This window comes from Mesoplodon mirus (genome assembly GCF_964341445.2).
Source record: "Mesoplodon mirus genome assembly, chromosome: 5".
NCBI classification, from domain to species: Eukaryota; Metazoa; Chordata; class Mammalia; order Artiodactyla; family Ziphiidae; genus Mesoplodon; species Mesoplodon mirus.
In genome coordinates, this window is record NC_138980.1 from 96,386,406 (window position 1) to 96,399,373 (window position 12,968).

The 12,968-nt window shown below is 41.2% G+C and overlaps 1 protein-coding gene across 2 annotated transcripts in view; it reads left to right on the plus strand.

Annotated features, from left to right (window-relative positions):
• FBXL17 (F-box and leucine rich repeat protein 17) overlaps positions 1-12,968 on the plus strand; it is a 488,270-nt gene that overhangs the window by 472,115 nt on the left and 3,187 nt on the right. The gene's annotated exons all lie outside the window — the stretch shown is intronic.

A 12,968-nucleotide genomic window follows, 5' to 3' on the forward strand; every position in this document is an offset into this window, starting at 1 on the left:
GTGTCAAACCACTACGTTTTCAAATTCTACGTCCTTCACTTTACTATCTGTGGGACTTTGGACAACTTAATCTCTAAAAGCCTGTGTTACCATCTGAAAAATGGGGGTAATATTTACCTCAGGGAGTTGTTATGAGATTATATGAGATATTGCAATAAAGCACTTAGCCTAATGTCATGTACTCTGTAAGCACTCAGTAAATGTCAACTATTATAATTATTATCATTATTATTTATTCATGTATACATGGCTGCTCTGGAATCCTATCTGATACTTAACCATGATATGAACTGCCTAGTTCATATATGCTAGCCATGAATATAAATTCACATGCTAAGATCTTCCAAAGAAAACTAGGCCCCTGAGACTTAGACCGCAATTCTTAAAAAAAAAAAAAAAATACGATCCACTTTTATTTTTTAATAGTTAGGACCCATTAAATTACAGTGAAACTTATAGAGGAAGAAGAAACCTAGAGATCAACAGGGCTCTGTGAACAGAGAGAGTAAGTAAGAGTAAGACTCAGCAAGTCTGACCGCCAGTCAGTTCCAGGCTGGTTTGTTTCTTCAAGAAAAACGGCATCTCCCTGGAACTTTTTAAGGGAGTGTGCAAGTAGTTGCTTATGTTTTGCTCACTTCTGTTATGGGATGGATGTATAGTGAAATTGTTTGTTTGTTTTTTTTAAAAAGGAGGCAGGAGGGGCCTACTGCTCCCCAAATGCTGTGGGGTGAATAGAATGTTACGTTGGTCTTTGCCTGAAGGCTCCCTGGAGCATCATTGCTTTGCAGTAAATAATCTCCTTGGAACTTTGATTTGGCTTAAGTAATTATAAGAAAGAATTAGGTTGCAGGATCATATTATTTTTCTAATTTAGGAATAGAAAAGGTAACAGCAGTTTCTTAATGGAGCTCAGATTAGATCCCAGAACTCCGAAGCACCTGACTTCACAAAGTAGAAACAAGGACAGCCTGCTGAGGCTCAGGAGACTGGAGGACTGTGGCTCCGTGGAAAGGAACGGGCCAGCCCGCCCCCGAGGCCCAACCACTCAGCAGCAGGTTACCAGGGCCCGCCGTGCTGGGTCTAGTGAAAACTTTGTTTGGCAAGTAGTTTTTCAAGAGAAAACCTAAGCTTCCTTCCCCAGCGTCCAATTTTTATTATATATTTTATCCATTTATTCAAGAAATATCTATTGAGCTCCTTACTGTGTTCCAGTAACTGTAATAGGAGACAGGTCAGAAAAAAACAGTGAACGAGATAGAGTTCGTACCCCATGGAGCCTGCAGCCTGCTGGGGAAGACAGACAAGTAAATGGGCAGTTATCATGCTATCAGACTGCAAATTAATTTTCAAAAGCGGTACCCGCAATTCTGTTTCTTCTACATGAAGAACTTCACTTTGGTCCCACCTGGCTTTCAGCTATGGTCCTCTACTGTTTTATCTTTCTGGCACTCGACCATTCAGTTCCTGAAAAGGACTGACTGTGAACAGTTGTCCTTACTTTTCACCACTCCATACACTCTCTTTCTGTTCTGCAAGGTCACCAGTGACTCTTGTGTCACCAAATCCAGTTTCCATTTCTCTGACCACAACTTGCTCCATCTCTGAGCAGCTGCATCCACATGGTAACCACTCCCTCCTTAGCGAGGATGCTTTTCTCTTGTCTCCAATGTCGCCACACTCCTGGCTTTTCTGTCTCCACCTCCCATACTGCTTCTCTGTGCCTCTGTTCCCTTATCTGTAAAGTGGAAATAAAAATAGCAGCTATCTCCTAGGCTGTTGAGAGGATTAAGTGAGTTAATATGTGTAAAATTCCTTACATGAAGTAAACAGTGAACATTAGCTCTTACTTGTAGTGGTGGTGAATTCTTACATTCTCATCCCCATGACTCCCCTCCTCCTTGGAATATAAGATCCATGGGCTTCTAGTCTATGTTATATTGCCAGGCCCTACCACAGTGGCTGGTACGTAACAGATGCTAAACAAATATGTGTTGGATGATGGATAGATGGATTGGGGGTTATTTCTCATCTGCATTCTGTGTGGCCCCAAGGTTCCGAGGAGGTTCCTCAGAGCCTCTAGGAATGACAGAGTGGCTAAGAGGCCGCGGTGCCTGGTCGCACCTAACATCAGCCAGAGCAACCCCACTTATATTGCTTTATCCGGTTATTTATTTGGTTTGTATACTTACTACTTTGGTGTGCAGAAGTATTGTACAGCCAAAAGCAAGTTTGAAAACCATTAGATCCCACTGCCTCTGAATAATTTGATAGGTAACAAAAAGTATCTAGACGGAGGGAAATAAATAAGAAAGATGACACCTTAGATTTAATACCAGTTTCCTGTAGCTGGGGAATTCTGAGTGCAGCCTTAAGGGTTCAGGTCAGTCAGGGACAGAGTTCAGACATCTGCTGTGTGACGGGACTCAGCATCCTTCAGAGCCTAACCCTGAAATGCTCTGATTTATGTAGAGTCTCTCTTCTGAAAGCCAAAAATATCACTTATTTTCAGGTTTTTTAATTTTAATTTATGGATTTATCACTTTTATACAGAATACATTTTTGCTGCTAATAAACTTGTTTTAGGAAACAGGTCAAATCCATAAATTCTACCGGATGGAGACTCAATTTAGAGAGATTTCTTTTTTGTCAGGTGTCCACGGGTAATTACCACCGTCCTAGACGTTATGGAAGAAAATAAAAACTGAAATCAAGAAAGCCATTACGCACAAAAGAAAACATAATTTTTGGTTCTGAGAGTTTTCTCCCTCAATTGTGTTTTTTAGCTTAACTTTGCAAGTTTAATTTAGAAACACGCAGATGTGTGTTCTGTAAATACATTACACTTACCGCTCACTTAGTGACAGTGTTAATTATCTTATTAGGACCCAGGTTTTCTCAAATAGTCTTTTACTGAATCATTTAGAGCGCCACCAAGACTCCCCAAGTGGCTTTCTCCATCCTGGTGTCCCACACATGTCAATTTTGGTTCTAACCTGCACTGCACATGCAAATCTATACCAAAAATGTACAGACTTGCACGATGGGTCAATTCCATGGGTTTGTGGCCTCAGAACGTCCTATGGAATACTGTGTACCTGGAGCTTCCAATTGGCTTGAAACATCCTTCTGGGTGAAGGATCACTTGGTGAAACAGGGAATGAAAATGTCACTAATTTTTCTCTCTGACAGTCTAGTTTTTGAACTCCTGTCACACTAATCTCTAATTAGAGGCTTCAGGTTGGTGAGCCCCGGTTCTCACTTAATATTGCAGGCGTTTCTGTGATCTCCATCCTCCCAGGTTCTTTGCAGCTTTCTCACCATGCTAATTCAAGTGAACAGAAGCAATGCTAGTGTTAACAGGAAACCCACATTTCATGAAAAAGAGACAGCATGAATCCAGGCCTGTTGTGATATTGACAGAGCATGGCACTTCCAGTCACTGCAGATCCTGAAATGGAATGACTGCCTTTGACAAAGTTGACTGAATTTATGAGCCTGCCTCTGTCAGGTTCATTGCATTCTCAGTATCTGTCTCCTTCTACACTTTGGGATTTTTAGATGAGTTTTTTGCCACCCAAAAGTAATATTTCTTACCTCTCTATAAAAAAAAAAAAAAATACATCCTTAAAGGCCTTAGGCTCTTGGTATGAGGTTCATGCATGAGGCTTAGTGCATTATGGGTGTCCTATAATCAGCTGATGCCCATAATTTAGCAGGTGGCTTTTAGGCTCCAATAAGATAATCATTTTCTTTTAAAAATTATATTACTCAGTTATGTGTGCCCTCTCCTTCCACCTCTTGAGTGGTCCTTGAGGAAGCACTACGTCCTTGTGTGAACTGGGTTTAGGGGAATCTTTCTCTCCGTTAGCTGTTGGGAAGGTCAGGTGGCCACCTCCTTTGGCTGTGCCCTACTGGAGATGGAAGGCCAAGGTGGAAGGACAGGAAACCAGTCTGTTTTTACTACACTCAAAGAATATACATTTTGTTTCAGACAGTGATGAATATCTGAAACAAGATGGACCAACAAGCTGTAGGAGCAACAGCTTCTTTCCTCCAGAACCCCTGACTCAGTGTTTAATGTGGTGGGTGGCATGGGAGGTGGGTGGGTACTTGTTACCTGTAAGTGATGGTAGTTCAGACCTTGGTTTCAGATTCCCAAGTGCAGAAACCACCTGTGCTCTCTAGGAGCTCTTCAATCAGCCTGAGCTGCACATTGGAATCTCCTAGGAGCTTTAAAAAATACTAATGCCTGGGTCCCACTCCTCCAAGGTTGGGTTACGTTTAGTCTGGGATATGGCCTGGGCACTGGGATTTTTCAGAGATCCCCAGGTGATTCTAATGAGCAGTTGGGCTGAGAACCACTGTATTCTTGTTTGTATTCTTGGTTGCAGATGCAGTTTAATTTTTTAAATTCGTTATTTGTACTTCAAAGTTAAATCCAAGACACTTTGACTTCATAGGAAATCCACTGAGAAACGTTTTCGGAGGCTGAACACCTGCTTCCCCTTAGTCCTCCCAGACAGAGCATGTTCAGGTTAATTACTTTCATTTTACGAACACTGCTGTTCCACCCCTATGAGTTATATACCAAGACAACCTAAACTGTGTGTGTGGTGTTCTGAACATTCTTAGTTATACCCTAATTTCAATAACTGCAAAAGGTTTTCTGGGGCAAACTGTCCCTCGAATTCTTTGGCTACTTCTGAGGATGAAGTCCAAAGAACTCTTAAATGATTCTCCTTTGGGGGCATTATTGACACAGCTTAATTCATCCCACATCAGTAAACGTGGATTGATCATTTGTTACGTATGAGTCACTGTGGAGTGTGGAGAAAGGAAGCGGGAAGGAAAGGCACGTGAAGCTGCCTGCAGGGTGGAGAAAAGGAGCTGGGTGCTCCACTCATGCCCAGAGTCATTCCACAGCCCTCACCAGCCTTTGCCTTCCCTGTGGGTCCGCCTGCAGCCTCGTTCTGCCTGTGGAGCTGCTGGCTGCTGGGACGCTAGGCTTGCAGCTGAAGGGAAAGAGATGAGGTGAGAGATTGTAACAGTGGCGCCAGATTCCTGGTGTCCTGGACCTCCCTGCTCTGATCATAGGGAAACATTAGCCGGATGGGGTATGTCACCCAAACAGGGATGTGAAACGTCCTGCTGCAAAGGGAGGGAAAGAGAATCATAAAAGAAATCTACCCTGGCCTGTGGAGAGCCCAGTGCATGTGGTTGGCTGTGAGGGTCCTGGCCAAATCACTGCATTGTCTGCTCTTTTATTCTCTTCTTAGTGTCCTATTTACAATATTTTAAACTGCACTTAGATGACTCATCTCATTTACATGCAAATTTAAGGTGTTACTAAATTCATGTCACCCTTATTTTATCCGTTTTAATACATGCCCATCTTGGGGCCAGTGGGCACTTGGTGAAAGCAGCTGGCACCTGGTGAATGCCAGGTCCCACGGACAGCCAGTACACTGTCCCGGGAGCCAAGAAGCTCAGAGGGAGGCCGACTCCGGAGGCATATTGCCCAGGAGTCAGCCTGTGGGGCTGTTAGCAGTGAGTGGCGTTGCCCAGGAGTCTGTGAATAGTGACAGACCAGCGTGAGGGCAAGAGCCCTGAATTAGGACGCAGGAGTTGACTGTGCTATTTGCGACACTTTCACAGACTTACTGTGGGCTCCTTACTTTTCCAGCCTGCAGAAAGGGAGGGGGGGCCTTTTCTTTGCACCCACCCACCCCTGTCCTCAGAGCAGTGCTATTGGAAACAAGAACTTACTTCAGTTATACCCTTGAGTTTGTTAGGTGGGCTGGAGAAGCATTGCCTTACAAAGCTTACAAAGTGAAGGACAGATTATTTGTTTTATTCTAGCTCATGAGCGGGTTTCCTTTCTCCCCTGAATAATATGTGTATATTTAGTGCATGGGGTACACAAGCCGATACCTCCTTGTCCTTCAGGAGTCCCCTTAAGTATCACTTTTTTTGGAAAGCCCTTTCCAGCCCTCTTGGCGGAGGTCAGGAGCTACTAAGTTTTGTCCACAGCAACCTGTACTTCCCCTAGAAAGCACTTCTCAGGCCTTGCTGCTGTTGTAATTGTCCATCTTCCCACACCAAGAGGGCAGGGACCATATCTGTCATGCTGGCCATTCTACCTCTGGGACACAGAAAAACGTTTTGAAGGGTAGAAGATTGGAGGGAAAGCTACGCCAGTTTATGGCATGGTGCCCTGCTAAAAGGCCCCTTGTTAGTCCTACAGCTCCGCCATGTTTCCATCATGTGTCAAAGTCTCCACAACCACAGTTCCACAGCAGAATGTTCCCCAGGCCAAGTGAGATCTATTGTAATTTACATTCCCATAGAGCAGCCACTTTGAAGAGCTTGTAAAGGACTTTGAATTGTATTTATATGTAAACCGCCATCACTTTTTAAATGTTAGCTGGAAAATGAATGTCAGTGGACGTTTCACTGAGTGGGTGCTCAGCTAGGCCCTAGTCTGACGCTTCATGCATCACATTGTGTGCAGGGCAATGTGTCCCAGGGCAGAGAGCGCCTGTGTTGCAGGGTCCCGGATTCAAATCCTGGCTGCCATTTACTAGCTGTGTGACCCTGTGTGAAATACTAATTCTGTATGAGCCACAGTTCATCTGTAATCAGTGGTATTAATGCTTAGATGCTTGGAAAATAGTAGATGCTCACTGAATGTTTTTCCCTTGCCCTCTTCCTCCATCCCTACTGGAATGGGGACATACTTTTATTTTGCCTATTGGTCATTAGGCTGAAAAATTAACAAATTACTTTCAAGTATTTTGCCAAAATAAACCACACTGAAGAATGCGTTTGATTTATCCCGTAGCACATGAGAGCCTAATCCTGATGAGTACAGTGTCTCTCGGTAGAGAGCATGAGGCAGTTTTAGTTGGAGAATTTTTCCTTGTCTGGGACTATACTGTATATTGGAGTATTGTTTACATGTTCCCTGGGACAACAAATGCCAGATACCACTGTGACAAGGAAAAACAACAACCAAAAACCAGCCCCTGGGTAAACAGTGAAGACATGTAGAACTGCTGAAGCCCAAGAAATCAGAGGGTGGAAATAGCATTGTTTTGAGTCAGGAGATCTGCCCACAGTTGCGCCTGTCGCCAGACAACTGTGACATCAGAAGGAACCTTAAATATCACAAAACTTCAGAATCTTCTGTGGGGCCCTCCTGGGTCTGCTACCCTGAGCAGGGCACTGGATGCTGAAGGCTGAAGTATGAAATCTTCTGAACCATGTGGGTTTTCGCAAAGTTTTGGAAACTGGCGCATGTGCAGTGACCATCAGCATGTTTCTCAGTGTCACCTACCCAGTGTAGTGTGTCACGCATCTCCAGTAGGAAGGCTGCCATCAGTTAATCTGAAGTATAGCCTAGGCATTTCCTGAGCACTGCCCAACAGCCACATGGCCCAGTGACCACCAGCTTATGATGCTGAACCACCATCACGGGCTGTTTTGGTCTCCTGTGCAAAATTATTGGAAAGCCCAGGCAAGGTGTATCTGGAAGGAGGCACCCGGTGATATCAGATGGAAAGAAGAGAAAGGAGAGTAGCAGAAACAATCACCTTGGTTGTGAACTTCGGAAGATTAAAGGAGTTTGGAGCTGCCCTAATGTCAAGACATTAGAGACTGCCACCACCATAGCTAAATGCCCTGGGAACAAGGTGAGCTTATCTCCATGATTTCTGGGTATTAGTATTATTTGGTGCCTTTTTGTTTCCTCAATACACACTCATAGAACAACTACTATATTAATTTAGCCAACAAATATTTATTGAGTACTTATTATGTGCCAGGCATTCACTAGCTGCTAGGGGTTTGGTAGTGGACAGAAACAACAAAAACTCCTCTCTCATGAGCTTATATTCTAATGGGATGAGAATGTGCCAGAGAGAGTGTATAGGACTGAAAACAAGAAGATGACTAAAATCCTCCTTGCTGTCAAGGAACTTACAGTCTAGGAAAAATGCAATACATTTATTGCTTGTGGTATTTTAAATAGTGTCCACTTTTTGCAGAGAAACTTTCTTCATTAAAAAAAAGATGATTTTAAGTGGTTCATTATATTCTTTTTTATAAATTAATTTATTTATTTTTGGCTGTGTTAGGTCTTTGTTGCTGCACGTGGGCTTTTCTCTGGCTGTGGCGAGCAGGGGCTACTCTTTGTTGTGGTGCACAAGCTTCTCATTGCGGTGGCTTCTCTAGTGGTGGAGCATGGACTCTAGGCACACGGGCTTCATAGTTGTGGCACGTGGGCTCAGTAGTTGTGGCGCACGGGCTTAGTTGCTCCGCGGCATGTGGGATCTTCCCAGACCAGGGCTCAAACCCGTGTCCCCTGCCTTGGCAGGTGGATTCTTAACCACTACGCCACCAGGGAAGTCCCTAAGTGGTTCATTATATTCTCAAGTGTGGTTTTAATGTACTCAAATGTCAAATATTCCCCCCCGACATAAGAAGCATGTTCTATTTTATAACAAGAGTCAAAGAGGAAATAAGAATCACTTAACATAAATGGTTTCTGCAGCAAATTCCATTAGAAATTGTATTTTTTGAACAATAGGTATTATTGAGGAGATAATTCAGGCCTAGGCTTGCACTTTCTGGAATTTTCTGGGGCAAGTGTCAATAAGGAGGTGAAGAAACAGGGTGATGGTCTGGATAAATTGGTTAAACTGAATCTCAGAAACTCTGAAGGATCTCTCCTCACGCTTCTATAGTAGCAGCAGCAATAGGATGAAACTATAGTATGATTTACCTTAATTTGCATAGCAGTTTGCCTCACATTTTCAAATAGTGCTAATAGATGTTAGCTCAAAATAGATTAAAATACCAGACAAATTGCTGTTACCTTAAGAAGAGTTATAATAATTTTGAAAATGTAAATTAGGGCTATACAGTCTTTGGAGAGAACTATATTTCACATATTAAAAAAAAAAACCTGTGGTACATGCTTTTTTTCCCCTTTAATCACAGTAATTTCTTCAAATGACACTACTGCATACTTCTTTAGGAAGATACTCTGCATTTTTCAAATCTCATGTGTAATATAAGAATTGCCATTGATAGTTTTCAGCAGGTTAAAAAGAAATTACAGAAAACCAGGGATCGTGGGGAAACTTTTTAAAATTCATCTTTATGTTCCTTTTTTTATATTACATACATTTTATGAGTTGGAACAGAGAATGGTTCTTTTCATTCTAGCAAGTGGAGTTGTGCATGACAAAATGTCTGCAGAAATGTGTATGTAGGCGTAACGATTTAAAATGATTTGGACCCTCCTGGTGTCTTGCACCCAACTTTTTCTCTGAGGCACCAAAGCACTTATGGAGTCTATACAAAGAGGTGAGCATAATTTATACTTCTGAGGAGTAAATGAAAATAACTTCAGTATAAAATTTGTCACACCGTATCGCCAGGAGACACTATAAGTAAAAGATAGAACCTTCCCTAGTGGGAGTACATGTATTTCCCCTGAATAGCTTCTACCCAACAAAGCTCTAAAATGGAATATTTGCATTTTCCCTACTGCTTTGTTTTGCTAACACAGTTAGCAAAAAGATTGCTTAGAAGACACATTATATCCATGGAAGATTACCTGTAACGTTTTCCATACAGCTATACAAAGCCAAATTACTGTCTGTTCTTGCCCATAACCTATGAAAGCCAGAGATCTAACACACTCTATATTCTTAGCTATAGGTGGACCTTACCTTATGCAACAGAAATAGGTAAATTGAATTTTGGTAAATCAAAGGAATATAAAACACATTAAGAGAGCTGACAAAATAACCCTACCGTGAAAGTCTTTGCTAAAGTGAACAATTATCTCCTAATTTATGTACTTCATAAATCCATATCTCATGTATCAAGTTTGCTTAAGGTGAACTTTATATCTCCTCTTGCAAAACAGTTATCACTTAGTGATATTTTCACTTTTTAAAAATTGGACCTCCAAAACGAAATGCCTGTCAACCCTCGGTATAAAACTTTGTACAGGCCTATGTGTAGATTAGAAAAGATGTACTGCAGAAGACAGGCCCCATCTTTATGGTGGGTTTAAATGTTTTCCCTTCTCCCTCCGTTTTTCGTCTATTTTTCAGTTAGTTGTTCCTTGAATGCTAAGTGATTTGGGCCGTGTTTACTTCCTTTCCAATTCAATGCAGATTTTCTGAAAGTCCTCTGACCAGATGACTTCATCTGTCCCTTAGAAGGACCTGCATCCTTCTGGGTTTGTTCATGGCTAGAGGGTGGAACGTAACCTAACCACAGCCTGGGGAATGTCAGGTAAAGAAAAGGGAGGATTTCCTGAAAGTGGATATTTAAAACCTGGACTGTATTACTAAGAAAAGTTCTGAGCTCTTCTCCAGAGAGCATTAAGATAGAATAGATTCTTCTTGTATCTGAAGTATTTTTAAAAAAATTTTATTGGAGTATAGTTGCTTTACAATGTTGTGTTAGTTTCTACTGTACAGCAAAGTGAATCAGCTATACGTATACATACATCCCCTCTTTTTGGGATTTCCTTCCCAATTACATCACCACAGAGCACTGAGTAGAGTTCCCTGAACTATACAGTAGGTTCTCATTAGTCATCTATTTTATACATAGTATCAATAGTGTATAGTTACTTCTCATCCTGCGATGATTTTATTTTGAGCATTACAACTTATGTTATCAAGGTTTATTTCTGAAATATCTCAGAAGTTGAACAATATTGAGCATCACTGTAGAGAACTGGTCACCTTACCATAGCATTAATTAACTCAGTGAATGACCGTTAACTGAACGCCAGCTGTACTAATAAGAGCTACCATTTGGGGACCTTTTTATGTCAGTCACAGTGTTAGGCATATTATTTTATCCTTGTAACAGTCCTGTGACATCAGTACTATTATCCAGTTTTTACAGTTGAGGAAACCAAATTGTAAAGTGAAACCAGGATTCCAACCTGTGCCTGGTTGACTCTCAAGTCAACTACAGTTGTCATGTTTCTTCTCTACTTTGTATACAGCTCTATAGCCTTAAAGATAAAAGGCAGTCTCTGGTCCCCAGACTTTGGTTCAGGTAGAAGAGAGAGGCAAGTAAAGAGATGATTGCAACACAATGTGAGAGTGCTTAAATAAGAGACAAGCCTTTCAGTTACCCGCCATGGGTCCACAGAGAAGGTGTACTGAGACCAACCTCATGGGGAGATAGCTTGCTTAGGGAAGGTTTCCTGAAGGAGGGAATTCCTGAGCTGAATACAAATTCCTCTGGGAATTGTTGGTCTTTAGTATGTTGTGATTAGTATGTTAGTGTCTGGCTTTGCCTTGCTCTTGGGTTTCTATTTTTTATTTGTAGTTTGTCATTGTTTTCTCATTCATTCACTGAGAAGTAGGCCTGGCTCATGAATACAAAATTGATCATGGCTCTTGTAAGATCTTACATGGGAACAGGAGTAGACATTAAACAAAGCAATTATAAACTAACTTTGAAGGTACCATGAACGAAAAGTAGGCAGTGTTGGAAGAGTGAATAACCTGGAAGCCTTACCTAATGTGGGGAGGGGAGCAGAGTGAGGGCAGTGATCAACGTTCCCTGGGGAAATGACACTGAACTAAGAACTAAGAATAAGGTGGAGTAAGCATGAGAAGGGGACATTCAGGTGGAAGTGGATTTAATAGTATTCCAGATAAAGAGAACAGCATGTGCAAAGATCCTGAGGCCAGAAGGAACTTGGACAGCTTGATAACTTTAAATTAGGTCAGGTGACTGGTTAGTATCAAAAATATACTAGAGAGATAGGCATGGCTAGATGATGCATGGCTTTCTAAGTGTACTGTTCTAAGCAGCCTCAACTCAAGCAAGATTTAGGATAGAAATTGAAATTTAAAAAATCAAAAATTATATTGCTTAGAACTCCTTTTAAGATCATTAATTGATATTCTCAACTCTAATTTGTATATCAGTTTTTCTTTTTTTTCAAAATTATTTTGTGTTTTTGTGAATAAAATGTTATACATTGTATCTATATCACAAAAAGAATTAACTGCATGGCTTGGTTGAATTTGGAATTAAAATTGATTTTAATACAAGAAAGTCTTGAATAGAAATGCTGACAAAGACTAAGTATCATCAGTGCAATGTGGAAATACCAAATCTAAATGTAACAAAAAGATTATGTATAACATGGTTTACCAAATCACCCAGAAAACACCATGTTATTTCAGAAAAGTGCAGATGACTTAATGTCATGGTCGTCATACTCCCAAGCGTTCTTTCAAAGCAAACAGCAAGGGTTTGATGTTGTTTTAGGTTTTTCCTTGTGGTCCTGATCTTTTTCAATAGTGGACAGACATGGAGAGGGAGCACAAAAATGAGTATCACCAGCACCTTCTTTCAGACCAGCTTACCCAGTATAAATGAAATATTGATGTATTTGAAAATGCCAAGTGTTCAATAAAGATTTTAAATAAAGCTACCTAAAAGTTGCGGTTCTTAGGTTAATCATTTATTTATCTAAAGGATGAAGGAAACTGTCTACTTTTGTGATATGAACTGCAATCAGCTTAAAAATAATTGACAAATTAATCCCTTCACAGCATAGCAATTGTAAAGGTGTTAGTTTTAATTAGGCCTGTCTGATTGCCTTGTCTAATCAAGAATCAAAGTGGTATCTTTGATGGTTAAGGTCTATCGGGGCCATCCCTGACCTGCCAGCCATGTATGTTTTAATTATTGATTCTTCACAATTCAGCCCTTTCCACAAAGGGACTTGAAGTTTGCAATACCTTAACGTTTAAAGGGAAGAAAAATAAACATTTTCCCCAACACTTCTATCCAGAATCCTGTGTATCCTCTCCCCCAATCACCAGTTCTCTCCTAAAAAAGCTGTCAGGTGGATAATGAAGTCAAATGCACACTAGGATGCTATCTGCTGCTTCACCTCCCAAGCACTCCAT